Source organism: Corvus hawaiiensis, chromosome 3, assembly GCF_020740725.1.
Source record: "Corvus hawaiiensis isolate bCorHaw1 chromosome 3, bCorHaw1.pri.cur, whole genome shotgun sequence".
NCBI classification, from domain to species: domain Eukaryota; kingdom Metazoa; phylum Chordata; class Aves; order Passeriformes; family Corvidae; genus Corvus; species Corvus hawaiiensis.
This window is the reverse complement of record NC_063215.1, coordinates 15,349,262-15,368,645: the sequence shown is the minus strand read 5'-3', so window position 1 is coordinate 15,368,645 and position 19,384 is coordinate 15,349,262. Positions and strand designations below refer to the sequence as shown.

At 46.8% G+C, this 19,384-nt stretch overlaps 1 protein-coding gene across 1 annotated transcript in view; it reads left to right on the top strand.

Moving 5' to 3' along the window:
• Positions 1 to 2,886: 2,886 nt before the first annotated feature.
• HPCAL1 (hippocalcin like 1) overlaps positions 2,887 to 19,384 on the top strand; it is a 64,085-nt gene continuing 47,587 nt past the window's right edge. The window contains exons 1-2 of the mRNA XM_048298279.1: positions 2,887 to 3,130; positions 18,545 to 18,591. The gene's annotated coding sequence lies outside the window, so the exon portion shown is untranslated. The remainder of the gene's footprint in view (positions 3,131 to 18,544; positions 18,592 to 19,384) is intronic.

Below are 19,384 nucleotides of genomic sequence, written 5' to 3'. Positions count from 1 at the left end.
GGCCATTTCCTCTTACCCTACCACTTGTTATCCTGGAGATCGACCTCCACCTGGCTACAACCTCCTTTCAGGTAGTTGCAGGAAGTGATAAGGTCCCCTGTGCCCTGTGATCCTCCTTTTCTCCAGGCTGAACACCTCCAGCTCCCTCAGCTGCTCCTCATAAGATATATTTTCTAGACCCTTCACCGGCTCCATTACCCATCTGGGAGGGGAGCAGCAGCCCTCACAAATGCATTGCAGGAGTGAATCTGCAGCCTCTTTTCATCTCAGATTATTTGTGAGCAGTTGTCAGCTTTCTACATCCATTTTTCTTCATTTCCCCAGCAATTTCTGTAACTTAGGAATTGCTCATTAGTAAGCATTAGGACTCTAAATCATCTGACATCTTGGTGGTATTTCTCTGGTTGGCCATCTATCTGAATTGAACCATCTTGTATGCTGGAAAAGTGCATTTCTTGAAGAAAGAAGTTGGGCATAAATGACAGCAACACCTCATTTGGATCTTGTTGTGTGTTCCCCAATAACTGTTGAACACAGAATTATTTTCTGTGTTTATGCAATTTCTTGTGCGATAATACACAGAGTACTAGAGGGCTCAAAGAGAGCAGCAGCCACGGGCACTGCTCAAGTAAGTACCCACCGACCACAGAATGTCTCTGAGCCTCCCAACACAGGCAGTTCCGGACAGACACGTTCAGAGCCGTGCTGAGCAGGGCGCAGAGCAGCACAAAGAGACCCATCTGAGGATCACCCCAAACAGAACACAGTACTCACAGCTGCCAATCCTCACTGGAACCTGGGCATCCTGGAGACGAGCCACTGCAGCCTCAGAAACGGCTGCAGGTCTCATCTCAAAGCCTGTCCACCACAGGACACAGGCCAGTGCCACTCAGAGGAAAACCTGCTGCTCTTGGGGCTACCAGCCACGTTAAAAATGAAAGTGGGGTTGAGTGCCATAAACTGTTTTCTCTCGCCAAACCTGAGCCCCGAGGGCTGTAAATCTTGGAGGAGGCCTAAAGTAGGTACTTGCTCTGTTGCCACCTATTCCTGGGCGGAGTGGTGCCGTCACCTGTGCCACCGCCCTCCCTGGCAGAGCAGCCGGAGAGGCACGGCGGGAGCCACAGCCCCATCCTTGCGTCCGGCCGCGCTTACGTCGGCAATGCTTACACAGGGAAGGATTAGCTGGGAAATCAAGGGGATTACTCACATATCTCCTGCCAGGAGAACCCGGCTTCAGGCAGGTGAAGTTGGCAGCGATGGTGGTTGCATAGAGTTTTCCATTATATGTTGTCCATTATATGTTCCTGGTTGAGCTGCTTCTAGTTTAAACTGTTCAGGTTGTTTATTTTCCAAGTTTGTTCTTTTCCTTGGGCTGATATTTTTATTAATTTCTTTTTAAGCTGACAAAATAGTTCAACTATTTTTGAAGGGCCTTGGAGAAAGTGGTTATTGTTAAGTAACATTTTAAACTCAGTAATATTTTCTTCTCTTTGCATCAATGTATCCAGTTTCAAGGTATTACAGCTTTGGAGTACATGGGAAAGGTTTGGTTTCTCTGGTTTTGGTTTGTGGGGGTTTTTTTTTGTTGTTTTGTTTTTGGTTTTTTTTGCTTGGTTGATTTTTTTGGTTTTTTTGTGGGTTGCTGTTGTTTTCTTTTTTTCCTTGTCTCTATGCAAATCTGTTGGACTTAATGCAGATAAGCTTTGAAAAACTGCTGCTTTGTTGGTGGTGAAATGTTTCTGTTTGTTTCCCCCCCCCCCCCAAGGTTTGTCGCTTAAATCTTTTAGTATATTTTTCCTGGTGTGGCCTTGATTTCAGCTCTATTCAGTTCTTATCTCACGACAGCACTGAATGTGCTCATGGAGTCTCCTATAAGGGGACGCAGAATGAAAGCTACCGATAAGGCACAGTGACAACTACATTAAATTCTCCATATATTTTTGACTTGAAAATGTGCTGGGCAGGAGCTGGGGGTAGGGGTGGGGAAGAATATCCTAACAGGAAGATTCACTTCTTTGTGCTACATGCCATATTTCTGAGCAACGCTTCCAATCATCTCCCTCAGGAAGCAGACTAGCATCAATCCGTAAATCCCCTCCATTTTGTGATGGGGTACGCGGAGAGGCTCTGCAAGTTCATATCTTGCACAGAACAGTGAGCGAAGGGTGGGCGCCCGTCCACAGACTCAGCCGACGGCACCAAGTTCACCTGTGCCGCTCTCCGCCCTGCTGGGGGCCACTGCCGACACGGGACGAGGGCACTGCGGGTGGTAGGGGGCTTGTCCCATTGCCCTCTTCAGAGGGAAGCGTGGGGTCCATGTGCTGGGAGGCGTCTGCTCTCGCTTCCAGCGGCCACTGCTGCCGCCGTCCTCCCTCCGTCCCCGCGCACCCAGCGCGGGGCACTTTCAGCCGCGCCAGCGGATGCGTGCAGGGCCTGGGGCGAGCTGAGGCCGCAGGAGAGGTCCCTGCCCGGCGTTCCCTTAGTTGTTTTGGAGGTAAAAACCACATACACAAACACACAAACAAAAAAAAAAAAAAAAAAAAAAAGGAAAAATTCCCCAGCATCAAAAATCAGAACTTTTCCCGCCCCGCTGCCCATGCACGCGCCCGCGGTGCCGGTGGGACCGGCAGCGAGTGCCAGCGGGGGAGGCGCAGTCCCTCGCGGGCGCGCAGCCCCGCGGAGCTGCTTCTCCGCGCTGCCCCCCCGGCCCCGCACTTCCTGCCCGCGGCGGCCCTGGCGGGGCCGGGCAGGGCGATACCAAGTGTCCGGCGCGGCGGGAGCGGCGGCGGTGGGCGGCCCCTGCGCGGGGCTCGGCGCTGCGCACGCCGCGGGGCGGCCGCGGAGCGGCGGTACGGTGCGCTCCGCCCCCCGGCGCGCCCGCTGCCCCGCCGGGGAAGTTGCGCTCTGTCCCTCGCTCTCCCTGGTCCCTCGGCGACGGCTCCTTCCTCCCCCTCCCTCCCTCCAATGCGCCTCCCGCTCATTTCCTCTTTTCCTCCCCGCTCGCCGCCGCTCCGCAGGCGCGCGGCTCGCCCGGGCGCCGCCGCGGAGTTGTAGCTCCCAGGAAGCCGCCGCGCCCCCGCGCAGCCGCCGCCGCTTCCAGGCCGCCCCGGGACCCCGCTCCACCAGCCGGGTAAGAAGCTGGAGCTCCTCCGCCGCCGCCCGTGGAGCGGCGCGGAAACTTCGGTGGGGCTGCGGGAGGTCCGCGCTCTCTCTCCTGCCGCGGGGGCTGTCGGAGAGCGAAGCTGGAGGGAGGGGGCAGATTTCTGGGTTTTGGCGGGGTATTTTTGGGGAGAGAGGGCTTAAAATATCCTGTCTGGATTGCGGGCGTGGAGTGCTCCGCGCATCTCTTACATCCCCGCGGGGCGCGGAGCCGAGGCGGCTGCTCCCTTCGCCGCCAGGGGATGCGGAGCGGATCCGGGTGCCCTCTTCGCGTCCGCGGGATGCGAGCGGATCCCCCCCTCTACCGCCGCGGGGCTGCGGTGTCAGCGCTCGCCTCGCCCCGAGCAGAGGGAATTGCCAGTGTTTCCCCTGCCCTCAGAAAACCCCAAGCCGTGTGTGCGTATCTGCGTCCTTGTATGTCTGTACGTGTATGGCTATCTGTACCTCTGTGTGTGCACATCCCCGTGCAGCCCGCGTGTGTTCGGGTGTGCGTGAGCCTCCCCGGTGGTGAGGGGCGTTTCGGAGCTCTGCTTTATGGTGGTTAATGGTTTACCCGGAGAAGTTCCCGCCGCATGTATGTTGCAGGGCGCTTTGAGTCAACTCCTACAGACCCGGACTTCCTATTGCCAACCTTCCCAAACGGCCTTTAATGGCGTTTGCCTCTGGTGAGTTGGCTTTTTTGGCTGTCTCCTCGCCTGGGAGATGTCTGGGGCTGTGCTGGAGGACGGATGGCTGCGGCCAAGGTCACCCTAGCTCCCTGAAAGCCGAGCAAGGGGGGACACCCTATTCCTGTGAGGTTGTGGCAGCAAAGGCGTCTGCCAGCCGTGATTTTCATCAGGCTGTTGGGGGACCTGCTGGAGCACATGGCTCCAGCACACACTAGCTGCCGAAGTAGGGAGAATTACAAGAAATAAGAAATAAAACAAGGCAAGTGTGTTTACAAGTAAGTTTCTATGTAAATAAGTTCCTGCTCGGTTTGGGAAAAGGTCATCTAGTGCATCATCGGGAACGAAAGGTTCGCTGAGAAAAACAGCTGGGTGCTCAGTAGGTCTGTGTCTCCTGCTCATAGCTGGGTGATTTATACCTATGTGACAAAATCCTGAGCTTTTTCACAGGAATACTTGTAGGCAAGCACTGTAGCTGAGCATTGTCCTGTAATCTCATTCACAAATGAAAATCTGGTAGGAAGATCAAATTTTCTCTGTGGGAGGAAGAAAGGAGGAAACAATCACTCCCTCCCCAAAATATTTCCTGTTTTTCCTAATGGGTGCTATTTGTCGTAGTTTCAGTTCAAAAGCTCTTCTTGCCTGCGATGAAATTTGAGCAAAGACTGGGGGACTATTTCAGCAGCCACTGATATCACTGGTATGATATGCGATGTTGCACGGGGTCCACCAGCATTGTTGGGTACTTTTGGCCAGGGAGCAGAGCCAGGAGGAGCATTGCTTGTTCCAGGGCCAAGTATCTGCCTCACTCCTGACCCCTCAACTCTTCTCAGGTGCTTGCATTGGGAACCCTTTGATTCAGGCAAAAGGATCTTAGAGCTGAGTGTGCGTGATTTCATGTAGTGTGGAGGGGCTCAGAGAAGAAGGCAGATAATCTCCTCACATTTTCCTTAGGTTAGATGAGGAGGTGCTGGCCAGCCAGCAGGACACGCATCACCTTGTCCTGACACCTATTCTCTGCATTTCTTTGTTTCTTGCCTTTCTCTGTGTTGAGGTGAAAGTGTAGGAAACTGTGAGGGGAAAAAAAGGGTGCCACTCTAGAGTGGCTGTTGCAACACTGTCAGGAGCTCTGCTGAGGAGTCAGCTCTGCTGGCAAAAAAAGTGCTTTTGTTGGCATAGCTTCATCTGTTCAGGGAATTGCAATGGTGCTGGAGTGGGGTTTGCTCTTGCAGCTGGCTGCTTGCACCGACAGGAACTTGTGTAGACAAACCTTTCTAGTTCTCAGATGAGGCTGTCGCTCTGTCGGTGCAGGCGATGCTTCGCTCACAGTGTGTTGCAGCTGGCACTGTGGTGCCCTCATTCTACCACCCTAGCTCATGGGCATGGCAGTGACATGGGCCAGTTGTTGGGAGCTGGGGATAGAGATTAATTTGTAGCCTAAGCAACATTAAACTTGGATTATCACTCCACAAAAACAAAAAAAAAAAAGCATGTGATCTGGGTTTAGAAATGTTGCAATTAAAAATACTCATGCAATGTGATTTTATTTTTTTTTAGAAGCAAGGCAGCATTCTTTTGAGTATTGATTACTTTGACATGGGTGAGAAAAGAATGCTGGTAGACCAAGGGGCAGTGTGAATTAAAATTCTATATCATTGGGTTTTTTAACTTCCTTTTAGTGATGTGAAGCTGTCATCAGTGATGTTGTACAGTTTTCATGTGTAAGATGCACAGATACTCATGGGAAGACGATCTCACACATTTCCAAAGAACTGCTGGAATTTCCTTCAAGCATGACTTTTAGGTCAGATTCAGGAAAAAATGCTATGTCTTTTCCAGTTTATGGAAGAACTGCAGAGGTTTTTTTTTTAGGTGTATTTTCCCTCATGTTCCTAGGATGTTTTCCGTAATGTCTATATGTGGGATCAGTTTCTTTGTTCACTATCTGTATTAGAAAATTGTTTGTGTCCAACATCTACATCTTCATTGAGCTTAACTTGGGCTGAAGTTAAATTTCTTTTGGCAAGAAGTTTATCTTATCTTGTGTTAACTGTGTTACTGTATTGTGTGGGAACCTACCCATGGATAGTGAAAAGATTTGCTCTTGCAAAACTGTTGAAGTTTAGCTTTAATGAACAGAAATTGTTTTGAATCAGTGCCTGAAATTTCCATTGTTCCAATAATCCTCTACCAGCTGGAGAGTATAACAAATGCAGTTATCTTCATTTCATCAGTCTTTTGCTGTATAAAAGCTTCCACAAGTCGGTTTTGTTTTGCTAACCTGCTAATTAACCCATTGATTTCTGCATTTCTCGGCTTACCCAGATAAATATCCTCTGCCTGTTGTCATGCTCTGCTAGCAAAGTAATTGTGAATCCTTGAACAGTGGGGGCAAATACTACATGAGGAGCTCCTTACTTTACGTCTCAGAGTCTTTCAGTGGATAAGAGAGAATCTTCAGCTGAATCTCCGGGAAATATGACCTTTCTGGAAGTTTGGTGTTATGTTGCTTAATGACTGTGAGACCTACAGGGTCGACCGCAGGATGAATTATGCATTCTCCTGCTCTGATTGTGCTGGAATTAGAAGGCAGGAACTGGGGGGGGGTGGGGGGAGGGGTGGGCAGAGCAGATCAGTCTTGTAATCTAAGAAATATTGCAGTTCTTCTGGATTGCACTGCATGAAAGATGCCTTTATTATTATTAAGAAATGCTGCTTATCATTTGCACAGTAGGTTTATAGACACCTGTGAGTAACTAGTGTGAAAGAAATGGCAGTGGTATTTGGGTTGTTTCAGTGTTTCTTGTCCTGTAGATGTGTATCTTTTTCAAATCAAAGAAAGCAGCAAGTAGTTTAAAGAATTTTCCCTGGTGATCCATGTCAGTTGAGATACTTGGAAACCCATGCCAATCAGCATTCTGTTCAAAAGATGCCAGTTACAACCTGGCCAGCCTTTTTCTTCCCTTGCATGCAACGTATTTCCCAGTGATTGAGCCGCTTGTCTCAAGCGGCACAATCTACTTAAGCAGCAAGAAAACTTAGACATAGCTGTAGTTACAAACAGTTCAGGCATCAGCCTTTGAGACCTTCTGATAGTTTTTTTGGTGACTCCTTCAAATATGTTTTAACCTTTTTTTCTTATTCTGCCCTCTGTTTTTAAAGGAAATCAGACTCTCTGATGGGGAAGAGTGCAGCTGCATTAATTGCACATTTAACAGCTGGTGGGGGGGAAAGGATGCTTGCTAGTATTTCAGTTGCTGTAATCTTAGTGTATTCAGAGAGGTGTTTGAGCTGATGGTATCCCTTTAAATATCCACTTGGGTTGAAAAACACTGGATTTGGTGACAGGGACACTCAGAGACTTTAAGGGTGGAAGGCATGGCTTGCATCTACAGAGATACTTGCTGAAAAACAGGCGTACTGAGATCCTGGTATGTTTGCCAAGAGCAACAGCTAAACTTGGGCAGCTGGTTTAGCAATTAAATAATGTTTTTGTTTTGGACAATGGGTTTATCATAATGAATTAACCGGTGGACTGGTCAGAGTGGCAAAGGGGTTTGTTTCTGATTCCCCAACCATGCAGCATACCAGCACCGGGGGACGTACTTCCCAGCAATGGAAGTGCAAGAAGCATTCCACACGAATTGTCTGGGAGTGGGAGCATGTACACTTGTGTCTCCCTTGTGTATCCCTTGTATGCAAACACCAGATTCTTGTAATCTCTTGAAAATACAAACGTGATGGATGGTATAGCTTGGGCATGGAACAAGGAAATGCATGGTGCCTGTGCTTAGAAATTGACGCGTGGCTCATGCAAAGTCGTTTTAGAATAGTCGGGGGCGGCGGTGGGAGGAGGGAGGAAAAGAAATGCCTTCAGGGGGCTGGGAGCCAGCGTGTGGGCGTGCTGCAAGCCGGCCTCGCCAGCCTTCCGCGCCGCGCTTCTCATTCACCTCTGCTCCCCACAGCCTGGCCTGTCTGTGCAGAAAGCAGCTTTTCCTTGCTCGGAGGTTAGCAGGAATTTTTTTCAGGTTTCTTTTTTTCTTTCAAAAGGGTATTGTGCGCAGGATGCTCGGTTCTTGGCAGCTCGCCCACTGTGTGAGGGGAGAGAGCTCGCTGGTTAGGTCACAATGCAGATAGCCGCTGTCAAAGCCAGTTAGCATTTGCAGGGCATCCTTTCCTATTTCTCTTAAATAAAGAGGGGTTTTTTTAGCAGGTAAATTTTGTTTCTCCAAACACAATCACTTTCTCTTTCTTAAAACTTATCTGGGGAGAAGCAGACTTTTCTTTGTAGAGCAGTTCAGGGCTGCTGGATGAAAGATGCTTGTGTGTGAGAGGAGAGTGGGAGTTACATGGGAAGATGTTGTGGATGCACAACCATTAACACCAACTTTAATTATGAAATGTGTGTTCAAGAAATAAAAGCAAGCATACTTTGCAGGGCTTAGGAAAGGGCCTAGAAGCAACATCTGTTCAATATGTTAGAAGATGCTTGAAAATCCTGTATTTCCCTCGCCAGAGCTGAAGGGAAGGCACCAGCTTGAAACCTAGGCTTGGGAGCAGGGGCCTGGCAGGAGCTGCCTGGCCGGTGGGTATCACAGGCAGCTGCCTTTTGTCGTCCTCTGCAGAGTGATCAAAGCACCGTCCTGGAACAAGTTGGGGTTTCTGCTCTTCCTTTTAGTTTCCAATTCAAGATTCTTTTTCAACAGTCAATACCCCTGTGTCTTGTGTCACCTCTCTGATCTCCCCTGCCTGGTGTCCATCCTCCTAAAGCTCTTGTACTGACAGAGCTGGAATCACTGTACAGAGGACGGGGGGAGGTAAGAAAGTGGGGTCAGCATATCATGGTTGATCTCCATGATTTTTGCCGGGCTGAGTTTTGTTGCTCTTGAAGCTCATGGATGTCAGCTTGGCTTCAGAGGGATTCTGGCAGGCTTTCCACAAAATGGGTGTTCCTGTGTGTAAGAGTTTATTAAAGGAGGCACTTTGCCAAATAAAACGTGGGCTGGAAGCACAGATATTTGACAGTTGTGGAATCACATGTGTTTCTGAAAGTCAGAACCATTTAAATGGGAATGAGCATGTGCTTGTGTCCATCCTGTCTAGTGGCTTTGTGCAATGAACCATGTATGGTTGCATCCAGGTGGAGGATGCAGACCAAGACCACCCCCGGTGTAAGAAGCTTGATTCCCCCAAATCCCATGGCAAGTTATTTCCCTTGGCTTAGGTTTGATGAGAAGCAAACCGACTGAAATACATTGTGGGAGACCTTTTCATGTCAGGTGGTTCCCCTGCTCATTGGCTGGGGATGGTTCACTGAGGGTGCTGCACTCCCAGTGATGGCTGAAGCCCCTGCTCTGGGTGTCAAGAGTTTGGTCACTGCACGTGCCTGTCCCTTCTGGGGAGCACAGTGTGAACCTGAGGTGCTACATTCCTCCATGCCAGGCTCGTTCCAGGAGCAGCAGCTCTGCCAGGACCAGTCAGGGTTTCTTCTAGGGTTGTCAGAAGATGCATCAAAAGATAATTTTTTTTAATGGAAATTAGATTTCATTCCAGCTGAGGGTAATTTGAGCTGTGGTAATGGTCTGAAAGTAAATGAGATTCAGCTCTGTAGACTGCAGCCACAACTTTCTGTTCTGCTCATGTCATGCTTCTTAAAATGGCATTCATTCCTAAATCTGGCCCTAAAGCTCTGTGTCCCAGGTTTGTCCTCATGGGAAGCTTCCTGAACCCGATGGGACTTGCAAGGGAGCAAAGAGTCCATCTCATCCTGTTCAGGTGGAACAGCCCTCCTAAGCAGCTTGCAGTTTCAGGGGGAATAATCTGTGGCTCCAGCAATGTGTCCCTACGAGTCACAAAGAAGAGAGGAATCTTTGCAGGGGAAAATTCCATTGCTGACACCTGATGAAGTACTGCTGGACTGTCCAGAGTGGAGGACAGATGCAGTTGCTGAGCCTGTCACAGGAGGGGATCTCTCTGTCTCTCTTCTGACAAAACGTCTTGGTGTACACAGGGTTTGCCAGATCTGATCTGCTCAGTCGCGCCAACTGTGATCTCTCTTCTCTCAGATCTCCTGGTGTTTGACTCTGTCTTTCCTGGCCCCTGCTGGGGGCTGTTGGCAGGCTGTGCACATGGTGTGTGCTGTAGCTTTCCAGAAGCCCTGTCCCTTAAGTGAGGCAAGCTGTTCCGAACTGATAGCACCAGAAACAGCTGAATTTACTGAGTGCTTGCTTTTATTCAGAAGCCACAGTTTGGAAATGAAGGTGCACTTGCTGGCTATTTCCAGAGCTCTGATTTGTTGCAGGACACATTCAAGGATGATCTTCCTCAGCATTTGGCTGAGCCATCACCTTCTGGGCACCAGGGGCTTCACGGCCAGGCATTGGTTAATCCAATTTGTGTTGGGACATTTTGAATTAGCTGCACCTTGGTGCCGAGCTTTGTTTTCAGATGCTTGATGCCCGTTGCTGGTGCTGAGGTCTTGTATGAATCACTAATGGATTTGATGGCTTTTTATGCTTGATAGGGAGACATGTTTCTAACAAAAATGCTCTGCATTGCTTGCTCAGTTCCAGGAAAGCATTGCAAAAACATTTTGGTGGAAGTTTTGATATTCTTGAGCTGTATGCATGCAAAAGTCCAGGCTGACTATTGAATATTAATGGCTCTTCAGAGGCTTGTGAGAAGTGTGTCTTGAGGTGGAGTAGCCTTGACAGAAAGATGAACTGTCAGTGGCATGTGAGTTCCACGAGGGGTTTAATGCTGTGCCCGCTGCTTTCCACACGAGTGCACTCCCTGTGTTGTGCCTGGTGTTCAAATGCAGCCGGGCCTGAGGAAGATGTGCAGGTGCTGGGTCAGAGCGGTGCCACAGGCTGAGCTACTCAAGGCTGGCCACCACTGCCATCTCTGTCTGTGACTGTGACAACCCTGTGCCAGGTTCTATGTCTGTGGCTGGTGTGCTGTGGGGCTTGCAGGGTGCCCGTTTGTCATTACTTGTCTCCTGTCCTTACCCTACTGCCCACATCAAGCCATGGAGATGCCAGGCAGCTGCTCGTGATATCAGCCTCCATTTAAACCCATTTCTTAATTGTTAGTCAGAAGTGGGTGAAAGAAGAGGGAAAAATCCCTAACTGGAGTAGCAACAGTGACAGGTCACCATCAGACTTCTCCAGGTGCTTGGTTTCTCTCAGGTCATGGCTCCCACCAAGTACAAAGACAAGGGCACTTCCAGCACTGTCACCCACGTGTCCCTGTGGCTCCTGAGGGAGAGCCAGCTGTGTTCCAGACAGCCCTGCTGCTGGCTGAACCCATCTGCACATGCTGTGGTTGTGTCGGGACAGCCTGTGCCAAGGTAAGCTGCAGGCAGGCTGCCTGTGAGGAAGTGGCAGCCTGTCCTGGCAGAGCAGGGAAGACCCCTCAGCTCAGAAAAATCTTTGTCACCTGAGGCTGATATTTTACAGCCTCTGAAGCCATGATTGATGTGTGCTGGAAGTTTTGCACTTAACATTGCTTTTCCAGATCTCTCGAGGTTAAAAAGACACTGGTGCATCTGGTTTTTGCTTCACTTCCAAGGTGGTTTTCCCCTAATAAAGATGAGCGTGTGTAGATTTTTCTAAATGAATAAATGATCTGCCCAGGAGCACTAGTTTGTGATAAACTTAATTTAAATGCAGCTGCATATTCTGCAGCTGGAGTGTGGTTTTACACAGCATAAAATAGCCTCAATATGCAGAGAGGATTAAGGCTATGTGAAGCACCTAGGCTCTGCCATAACAGCTTATATCACTATAATTTGGATTTTGAATTAATTCAGGCTTCATTCAGTCCTTGGAAAGTTTTTGAGCTATTTTAACTACTGCTCTCTTATGTCCCTCCATCTGGTAGCGTAGCTAATATAAATTACAGTCTCCTTTAATAAAAGGCAGTTGACACTAGGTCCTGTGTAGCTGCTTAGCAAATCTTGTTTTAGCAGATACCTCCCTTCCCATGACCTTCCTCATTCATTCTATCCCTCCCAAATCTTTATTGTGTAACTTGAATGTAATGTTTAGTTTAGAGCATCCTGTGAAGCAGGGAAACACAACTGAAAAGGAGGCTAAAAAGGGGAAGAGAGAAACTTCCTGGCCAATGAATGTGTAATTGCACAATTTAGTTAATTGTATTGGAAAAAAGTTTAAGAGGAAATAGAGTAAATGACTGGCACTGTTCTGTCCCCACCTGCCAGTACCCTGTTTAGCTGTAGGCTGATTGCTTGTGTGCAAGTCAGACTAGGCAGTATGTGGCCTTTGTCAATAGTCTTCTTGGGGAAAAAAAACCAACCCAACATCCAAATAACTCTGCAATTCAGTAAGGGAAGTCGGGAGGGACAGGAGCCAAAACTGATACATAATGCAGAAATGCAATCTGGAACTTTGGGTTGGGGGAATTGCTTCTTCCTTCACCAAGATGCATCTGTGGTGGAGTAGCCCATGACGTATTTCATGAGAGGCCTGGTTGACATGCAGGTTTCTCCTTTGCACAAGCTTCTGGCTTCTGGTGATTTCCCTGCTGTTTCCCTGAATCTGGCAGGGATAATTGCTTGTTATGATAGCATCAGTCAGAGATAAGATTCTTGTACAGAAGGCTTCAGGCTGTCAATAGTTTAACTACCATGTTGCAGCTGTGTTCAGTAAATAAACCTTTGGGAATGCTCAGAATGCGGTTTTTGGAGGTGTGGAACAACAGTTAGTCACTGCAGACCTAAGCTACTAATGTCGATCCTACCTTTTTGGCGTGTACTCCAAGTGTTTCTGCGCTGTAAGGAGAGCTCCAGCACAGCAGATATGCAAAGAACATGTACAGGGCAGCATGGAGCATTTTCTAAAATTCCACAGGAAAAATCTAAGGCAATAGATGTGTTCATTTGGTAGGCTTTCTATGGCTCCTGTGAGCCCAGCTCCAATGTCTCACAGCTAAGGCATGATGTTCCTGCTTGGGCAGGAGCATAAGTCATAGCCTTCCAGAAAAAGACATTGGTCTCTTATTCACTTGGAGAGTTTAATTTAAGCTCCCAGGTGAGTATCTTGTTGTGCTCTCAAGAACTTGCTGACTTCCCTGATAGACTGAGTGCCAAGGGAAACTGAAGGAAAACAGGGTAGAGATTATCCCACCATCCCTGCAACACCCAGCAAACCCACTCTCCTTTGTTTTAAACTGGGGGTTTTTTTGTAGAATGAGATTGTTTTGTTTGATTGTTTTTTTAATGGCACAATATGGGGTAATGGTTTTAAACCGAAGGAAGGTTGATTTAAACTAGATGTAAGGAAGAAGTTTTCTACTGTAAGAGTGGTGAAACACGGTTGCGCAGAGAGGTGATAGATGCCCCATCCCTGGGAACGCTCTGGGGGCTCTGAGCAACCCGATCTAGTTGAAGATATCCCTGCTCATTGCAGGGGTGTTGGACTATATCACCTTTAAAGGTGCCTTCCAACCTAAACTATTCTATGATGTTATATCCACAATTCTTTGTTCTTTCTTCCCTGCTGAGGGGAGAACATGGCTTTGCATTTCACTTCATTGTTAAAGGTTAAATTCACCAAGCACTGTTGGGGTGGCTTTGTGAGCAGATGTAAGTACCAGTGATACAGCAACAGGGTTCAGGTTGCAAAAATTTATGTTGGAAGGTTGTCTAAGTAAACTGCAGAAGGGAAACCCTGGAGGCGGAGAGCTGGCAGGAGTTGGACACCTTCTAAAAACGCAGGCTGCATTACAACATGTGAAATCAAAGCAGCCTGGGAGCCTGTTGAAGCTGCTCAGTCAATAGATGTAGAAGGTGTTCCAAATAAGCATACGTGGCCTCTGAGGAATGTTTTGAACTCCTCCCTGTTGCTGTTTCCTGATACTGTCAGTGCTTGGTGTTTCCTTTATGCTCTGGCATTATTACTATTATTGTAGGTATTAGGGGTGTTGCAAGCACATTGCTTAGGTGAAATGGTAACGGGAGAGGTGCCACTAGAGGAATCTGAGGAAGAAAAAAGGAGGGGCAGCAGTTTATGCTGTGGACACATCATCAATCTCTCTTCGCAGTACCAGCCTCTCAGGTGACGCACAGTCTGAGGTGTTTCTGCACTGCAGCCACAGCAGGCTATTGAGGAGAACACTTGAATTACCTTTTACATTAGCCAGTGTCTAATTTTCTAATTGTAGCACCCTGGAGGTCAGGAAGGGCTGGAAAACCTGCCCAGGAGCCTGTGCTGGGATGTGATGGCATCTGGGCTCTCTTGAGTCAGGTTAGCCATGCTCTTAGGTAGTGCCCATCCTTTGATGGCCATAGTGAACTGACCAACAGCTCTTCTGGAATGTGGGGACCTAGAGGCCTCTGGGAGTTTCCTTGCATTGTGGGTTGAATCATATGTCGAGATGGGCTCCAGGCATGGTGGCTTATGGTCCTGGTGTGAAAGATGGGGAGGAGAAGGGCACAAGAGGTGAGTGGGAAGAGACTGTGCATTAGAGGAAGGGGTGAGTGGACACACTCCAGAGCGGCCGGTCAGCCAGTACAAGTGCTGGCATGGCTGCCTGTGCTGTCTGGATGCATCCACAGGCATGTGCAGAAGTGAACAGCCAAAGCTGAGGTGCGTTGGTGGGTGATGAGTGAGCTGGCTGGGAGGGACTGGAGTAAATTTAGAATAGAGCAGTTGAGTTGTAAAGGTCCTACAGTGATCATTGAGCCCAACTGCAAAGAAAGTGACAGGACAATTAGTTCTTGGCTGTCTGTGGAGTGTTGCTACCCACACGTGAAGGGGATGGCAAAATTGTGTGTCCTACAAGCCTTCATCAGTTCGCATTTGCAAGAAAAAGAGAAAAAAACCCCACCCCATATTTATAAAATGGCAGAGTCAAGTTGAAAAAGGAATTGCAAATAAGGGAGTGGAGAGACTTAATGTAGTCCTGGGAGTATCTCCCCTGCTGCATGCTGCGTCTGCAGGCAGGTCACGCCATCTACAAACGTGGCAATGTTAATAACAGTATTGATTTGTCTTAATGCAGTTATGAAAGCTGAACCTCAGAGGTGTAGGAGGGCCTTATTGGTAATTTGCATCGAGATTGATGAAGGATAGTATCAGCCAAAGGGGAGCAAATGGAGGCTAGAGCAGGGCAGGGTAAAATGGTGACCATTAAAGGAAGAAAAGTACCCACAGCACTTGAGGCTTCTCCATCAAATAGAAAGAAATCTGCTTAAAATATAATGCCTATGACTCAAAGAAAAGGAATGGGGTTAAAATTGTTTGAAAAACAAGACAAAAGAAAAGTAAAGGTGTCTGCAATGTCTTTGCTGCAAGCCAAAGCCTGTCCAAGGACTCTGCAGGACGTGGCAGAGCTGCAATGCTTGCGGGGCAGGCAGGGGTGGGTGATGTCTGACCACTCAGGGGGAGTTTTACCCTTGTCAGATAGATCAAAATGGGGTCTGAAAAAATAATTTGTCACCTTAGTTTCTCTGGTGTCTCAATGAAGCTCTTTTTGTAAGTAGGATCTTTACACATGATTATTTGGAGCATGCATCTTAAGCTTTTTGCTAGCAGCTCTGAAAATAGTAGACTGATGCACTCACCTCTTCCCGCCCAGCCTCCAAAAGTTTCTGGCATCTCTTCCTTTAATTCTGCTTTGTAATTGAATTTCTGCCATGAGTTTCTTCTGCTAATTCTTTTATAGCACACTTTTAATTGTCAGTGAATTTGAATATTGCATGAACTGTAAACATAGAAATTAATGTGTGCTATCCAGTTACCCTCTACTCCTGCAGTTTGGAGCAAAGGTTTTGTATGATTTCAGACATCCCCAAAAGTCTTTTGGGATGCCAAAATCTAGCATCTGGACTGTGAAATTCCATTTACTTTGAGCATATAAATATGGCCTAATAATATTGCACTATTTGGTTTGTTGGATGGGGAAGGCACAACAGTTTTTTAGCAGCAACACAGAAGAGAAATTAAAACAGTTTGTGGGTTGTGTTTCCTATTTTGCCATTGACCAAGTTCAATCCTTACCTTGTCTTTCCATTGGGGTTCATTTGTTTTGCAGCTTGGAGAAATAACATCCATCACTCTGTACGATGAGGATACTAAGTTTTGTCATAAAAAGATGTTGAATCCAATACAATTTGCTCAAATGTTTTTGTTGCTGCCAGGTTGCAACATTTATGAGTGTCTGCCCAGGGATGTCAAGAGTAATAGAAAATTCCATGGTAACAGAAAATTTCTTGGAATTTACTTCCTGGGAGCAGAAGACTGATGTAGTTAAAACCTGCACCGATGAGGGAAGCTACCAGGATAAAATAAGAACGCAGTCATTTAGGGGGCACACACTTAAGGGGTTTTCTCTTTATTTTTCCTTCCAGGCTCTTCAGGCTTTAGGGAAGTTTGTTTGAAACTGCTTCCCAGATGATGGGAAGATGCATGTGGGAAGGTTGGTCTTCAGTAAAAGCCATTCAACCAGCATCACTCACCAGTGATCAGGGGAGAGGGCACCTTCAGGGGATGACTGGTGACCCCATGTCAGGGCAGGATACCCTGACCTCACTTCTGTGACACTTGTTTTGTTCTTGTGATTTGTAGAAGGAGCTGCATTTCAGCTGGCTGCTTGACTTCTTTTCAATTTCTTCTTGGTGTTTACTTCTGAAAACCTGTGGAGAATTTGTGAGGTTACCATAACAATCAAAAAGGAAAAAATATAGTACTAAATTTTTTGAAAGGAGGAGATGGAATTGCAGCACAATCAGTCAGACTTTTATTACAGTGTTTTTCTGGAAATTAATAAAATATTTCCCACCTAGTCATCTTCTGGATGCTTATGAGTAACTGTAAGCATGGGTTTGTTTGGAACAAATAATGTCAGACACCCTAATTTCCCTCTGGAGCAGGGTAACAGGTCCTGTAGATAGAAAAAGAGCAGATTCTATGATTTACTCCAATCCTACTTAGGTTTTTGATGCTGTTTTGATACTAGTAGAAAAAAAACTAAGGAAAGGAAATTTTTTTGAAACTTATGGATGGTGCAAGGTAAGTGTGCTGACCATGATCCAGACTTAGCTTCTGTGTGTGATCAAACTCAGAAGTAGTGTTGTGTGAGGATTTCCAAAAGTGGACCCTATGGCATGGGTCATTGTTATTGAGGCATTTGATAAAATGCTGGTTCAGACTCAACAAGTAGCACCAAACTAGGGGATGTTACAAGTGCTTGGGGGGAGAAAGGTATTAGATTTTCAAGTAGCTTTGGACAGAACCAGACGATGACCTTGGAAGGTCCATCGTTCTCACCAAAAGGCTTTAGTGCGGGCTTGCTGTTATCTCTGGTGGGTGGGTTGGCTGTACAGAATACTCAGGGATGGTTGGAGGGCCTCCACTGAAAAGTGTTGTGGGGTCGTGGTGAGTCATACACTGCTTTTCCAGCATCATCCTGTCCCAACAGCAGCAGACTCATGCTTCCATAAACAGGAAGATGGACTTCATGCCCAGTGTTGGGATCTCCTGGTGCTTTGGCATTACTGGAGTACTAAAGCCTGCATGAGGAGTAAGGATGTTTGGTCTGGAGAGAAGGTGCAGGATTGGCCTGAGGAGTTTGCAGTGCCAGCAAACAGCGGCAGCTTGCTGTAAGGTGAAACCCCGTGTCTGTAGCGGTTAGGGCCAGTGGAAATGAATGTGAGTGGTATCATGAAAGGTAGGAACTCCTGCTTGTAGGGATGGTGAAGTGTCGAAGGAGACTGTTGGGAGGCTTTGTCTGGGATGTCCATGGCTTGGTTTTGGCATTGGGCAGACCAAATGTGTGTGTTAGGTGTGGGCTGGAGGCACCTGGGAGCTAAACACAGTGGGATTTTGTTTGCAGAAGTTACAGGGTTAGTGGGTCAGACAGGGATCTGGCAGAAAAGAAGCCGGTGTGTTGGGTTGGAGAAGATGAATTCTTCCCAGCTGAGCTTCACCTTGTTGGTGGAGGAAAATTGTGGTCAGCTCTGTGAGAGAGGGAATCAGAGTAAGTCACTTGCTTTCGATTTTCTAATCCACAGATTTTGAGAGATTAGGAATCACAGGAGGAGGTGAACTTGCTCCTGGTGCTCTTATCTGTGACTTTTTAAAGGCTGATGAACCTTTGCATCCCATCAGCATTCAGAGCTGACAGATGCTGATGGGATGCAAATTGTTATACTCTTTTTTCCTTGAGAAACATGCTCAGTGGAAGAAAAGCGAGCGTGTTTCAGAGCAATGCTTAGTGGCTGCAGTAAACTTGGAACTGGCTCGCTCGTATTTTTTGTTGATTTTGCTCCAGTTTTTACATATTGGTGTGATAATATTCTGTGGTATGAGTCAAGCAAACCTTCTGAATCTGAACTTGATACTTGCTTATTTTGAAAGATAAATTTTTACAAAAAATATTTAAAGTTAGAAGGGTGACTTCAACAGATTATTGAATATGAGAAGAACGTTCTGTCTGAATTCAAGACAAATCTGTGCACTTTTCAACATGGAAATGTTTCTTTTTTCAGGCTAATAATAAAATGCAAATGCACAACAAAGCTATTCCCCATTGTAGGGTAAGAACTGGAGCAGCGTTTTTGCATGCTTAGACTGATTCTGTTTAGGTTTTTTTTTCTACTAGGAATGGTAGCTTTTACAGAAGAGGCCAAGAGAGTGAAGATTGTTACTTAGAGAAAAGCTGTAATGTAAAGCATGTTTGGTTTGTGTCTTCTCTTCCAGGTAATTGAGCCCCGTGGACTTTCTCTGAAGAGATTCCAAAATAGGTGGTGAGTATTTTGCAGAGCCTGCTCCTTTCAAAGCACTCTTTGATTTAGTAATAGAAAAACTAAATAAGAAATAGAAAATGCAAGCATTGTGTTTTGTTCTTCATTGAGTGCAGAAGTTTGCATTTGCTGAGTTAATGGCATGCTTTAATTTTAAAGCTGGCAGGGCTAATCTTTGAGCAGGGGTTTGTTGCCAAAATGTTAAGGTTTACCTTTGCACTAAAAAAAATTTCCTGAGATTTCATAAGTGAACTGTTACATTTTGAAAAATACTTGACTTTAGGGAAAAGCTGAACAAATTACGTTGTATTTTTTACTAAAATCCTACACATCCTACTGCGGCGGTGTTTTCTGTGTCAGAAAGCAACCTTAGGGGTTTTTTCCCTTGTGTTCTGTCCAAAGGTGTTAATTTAAAGGAATGCAACTTCCAGAGAGTTAAATGAGCTGCATAACCTATTCTAATCTCTGCCACATATGACTGATTTTGTTCTGCCTGCACCCAAGACTTCCATGTATTTAATTTGTATGCACTTCCTTAGGTTCTTATTTGTAAGTGAAACATTAAATCAGGAGGATGAGATCGCTAAGAACTGCCAATGTGGTGCCATTGCAGGTGCAAAGGCACCTCTTACGCTGATGTAAATCAGTGCAATTTCTTTTCCTCTGCTGGAGATGATCTCTCCAACGGTGCCAGCTGGGACTCTGCTCTGTAACACCCTTTGCTGTTTGTTTTTGTTGTTTCTAGAGAAATACATACACTGTTTCCTCTTTCAATTCTAGATTTCTTTCCCATGAG